The sequence below is a fragment of the Nanorana parkeri genome, unplaced genomic scaffold (genome assembly GCF_000935625.1).
Source record: "Nanorana parkeri isolate BGI_ZX_2015 unplaced genomic scaffold, ASM93562v1 scaffold1104, whole genome shotgun sequence".
In the NCBI taxonomy this organism is placed as follows: Eukaryota; Metazoa; Chordata; class Amphibia; order Anura; family Dicroglossidae; genus Nanorana; species Nanorana parkeri.
Genome location: NW_017307372.1, coordinates 82,943 through 86,355, shown reverse-complemented (window position 1 = coordinate 86,355; position 3,413 = coordinate 82,943). Strand labels below are relative to the sequence as shown.

Here is a 3,413-nt window from a genome sequence, read left to right as displayed (position 1 = left end):
TTTAAAAAAAGGGGCACCCAGAACCAAAATATTAACTGTATGATTTAATGTTGTGCCCTGAACCACTGGCTAGGAACTTTTACATGAGATTATAGGTGTTTACATGGGCACCAGGTGAGGGGGGTGAACTTAAAGCACATGTCTGTGCAAACAAAAAAACGACCCTTTCCAGTAGTGCTCCTTTTTGTCTAAGGAGTAAAGCAGAATTATCTACCCGATCCTTTCTCCCACAAGCTCCCTATTGGCTGATAGACCAGTCCCCACAGCCTCATCCCCCCTTCGGTCTAACAGTCTAAGGACCGCTGACATCATAATTTCTAAAGGACATCGAGGGACATTCTACCAGCCAGAGTGGAGGGAGAGAAGGGGACAGTGCTGACCAATAGGGGAGCGGAAATCAGATAAGTAAAATAATTTAACACTATTTATTTATATTTATTTTTAATAAATATACAACTGCTTTAACCCCTTCATGACTGAGGCCTTTTTCCCCCCCAAACATGATATATTTTCTGAAAGCCAAGACCCTATATAATACAGTGGTGGCAGTAGCAAATTTTTATGTTGCACGATATTAGCGCAACCCCTTATCAAACTCCATACTTTAGTGAAAAATGTACTCAAATGCCACAAAACACAATAAAATACCAATTTTTAAAATAAAATATAAAAGATGAGGTTACGAGTAAATAGACTCGTAAATAGATACCCAACATGTCCAAGTTAAAAATTGTGTGCATCCGTGAAATGCAGACAAAATTCAGTACCCCAAAAAGTCCATAGACGACACTTTAAAAGCCCCATACAGGTCATCAGTTTAGAGATACCCAAAAATACTGGCCCTAGAATTATTGCTCTCACTCCAGTGTGCACAGTAATACCCAACATGTGTAGCACGTTCGTCGTTTTCATACGTAGGCGCAGATGACAAGTGTTTACGTGCAGACGTGTGTGCTTGCGGGGGTGGGGGATTTTTTTTACACTATTTGTAGATTTATTCTATTTAATGTTAATTTTGAAAACTGTTTTTTTTTTTACTTTACTTTAATTGCTATCACATAGGGGGGCTTACAAGCCCCCCTGTGATAGCAGATGGAGGTGACATGTACTCTTTAAGGTGATACTGGGGGTCCAAAAGACCCCCAGTGTCATCTCTTCACTCCAAATAAGCTATTGAAGTGCAGATTGCACTTCAAAAGCTTATAGCTGGCGGAGGCCTGGCCCCAGCAGCGCCGGGCCCCAACATTGCTGCTCCAGCGGCTTTGAGACAAGCTGGGGCCCCATCAGCGACGCTGCCCGTCTTAAGGCAGTCCGGGAGGAGAGGAGGCATGGTGTGTAGGTAAGAGGAGTTGTCACTAAGCCCTACGTCCATCGCTTGCAGCATTTTTATCGCACCGCACCCAACGCACTGCAGGTACAATGTGCCTTGTGATCCCGTGCGGGCAATTGCATTGCAGCTGGAGGGCCCGCCACGCCCTCTCCAGCCCGACAAAAAAGTGAGCCGGCCGCAATGCGGGCAGTGCATTCTGGCCAGAATCGGACCAGAGCGCACTGCTTATGGTGTGAACTAACCCTAAGTCCTGTGTCCAGTAGACATGTGCGATTCGTTTTGGAAAAATTAGTTTTCTGGATGAAATTCGTTAGCGGTAGTCTGTACGCATTTTCGTTTGTGGACGAATTTTCATTGCAGCAAAGTGACAATTAAAAAATAATAATCAGACATTAGCGGCGGTGGCGGCGACTGATGGTTGTCTGTCAGAGATCGGTTCGGAGGGGAGCGCAGCGCGGACGGTGTCATGAAGGCGGGGGCCAGCTCCATGTGGGCATCTTGCTGCGGGCTGCTGAATGAAGTAATGGGCACTGGTGCTGTGCGAGGGCAGCCAACACCATTCGGAGGTGGAGCAGGTCCCTTTAGATTTGCACAGAACACCGATTTTTCACCATATCCTTCTTCATCCTCCACCATTGTGTGTAAAGCTTGTGGCCTGGCATTTTCTGTTTTTAGAAAAAAGCATGTCTGCTGTGACTGCAAGAAAGATTTCTGTTCGGTTTGTTCTACACTTCAGGAGAACCTCAGGCGTTGCAGTACCTGCCATCTACTACAAGAAACTGGATTTCAAAGGCCTCAGTTAATGAAATTGAAAGTCAAGGATCTGCGACAGTATCTGACTCTAAGAAACATCCCCACTGACAGCTGTAGGGAGAAGGAAGACTTGGTGGAACTGGTGATTTGCCACCATGGCTCATGTCCCGAAGAGGAGATGGATGTCAATATGGACAGCTCTGCACGATCACAGACATCTGCCTTCTCTTTTTTTTCTGCTATATCAGCGCCTTCATCTTCCTTATCCTCATCTCAGGGAGAACTAGAAGCGGAAGCGTGGGAAGTGCTTCTACATCCCAGGGAGGTGAAAACATATCAGTAGCATCAGATACAGAAGCCCTGGAAAACCAAGCAAATGATCTCTCACGAAAGCAGGCGAGGGCGTCATTGTCTGATTTATCCACACTGGATGAAATAGAAGCACTCACCATCCGACAGCTGAAGGAAATCCTGGCTCGCAACTTTGTCAACTACTCAGGCTGCTGTGAAAAGTGGGAGCTGGTGGAGAAAGTCAACCAGCTGTACAGAGAGAACGAGGAGAACAGAAAGTCCTTGGAAAATCTGGAATTCAAACCTGACCAAGAACGAGATCGACTGCAGCTGACTGGTAATGATGACAACCTCTGCCGCATTTGCATGGATGCTGTCATCGACTGCGTTCTCCTGGAGTGTGGCCATATGGTAACATGTACCAAGTGTGGAAAGAGGATGAGCGAATGTCCAATCTGCCGGCAGTTCGTGGTGCGGGCTGTTCACGTCTTCAAATCTTAAATATCCAGACCAAATAAGATGCGTGTGACTTGGCTCCTCTTCTTGGGGCACAAAGTGTATGGAGAAGAAGAAAAAAAAAAGGAAAACGTATTTTCTGTATAGCTTCTGAGTGATCTGTTGTTAGAGATGTTTTGTAATTCAGTTACAGTTAGGGTGTGTACAGAGAACTTGAGAAGTGTTCAGACAAACTGCATGCTGGTGTATGTTCATGAATCTGGAATGAATGATCTCATTCTAAGAAATAAAATATTTACTTGTGGAAAAAAAAAAAAAATCAAATGTTGCTTTGCTGCAATGAAATGAAACAGAAATGAACATTCGTACAGACTACCGCTAACGAATTTCGTCTCAATCCCGAAAAAGAAATAACGCAAAATCTGAATCAAAACAAAATGAAACTAAAAATTTTTTTTGCCGGTGCACATGTCTAGTGTCCAGCGGGTCACGAAGCTCTGTGACCAGTGGGTAATGTGACTGTGGGGGGGGGACATTAGAGTGTAAGCTCCTCTGTACAGAGACTGATATGACTGTGGGGGGG

General features: G+C 45.1%; 1 pseudogene; it reads left to right on the top strand.

Moving 5' to 3' along the window:
• The first annotated feature begins 1,725 nt into the window (after positions 1-1,725).
• LOC108796384 lies at positions 1,726-2,942 on the top strand (annotated as a pseudogene).
• Positions 2,943-3,413: the final 471 nt, after the last annotated feature.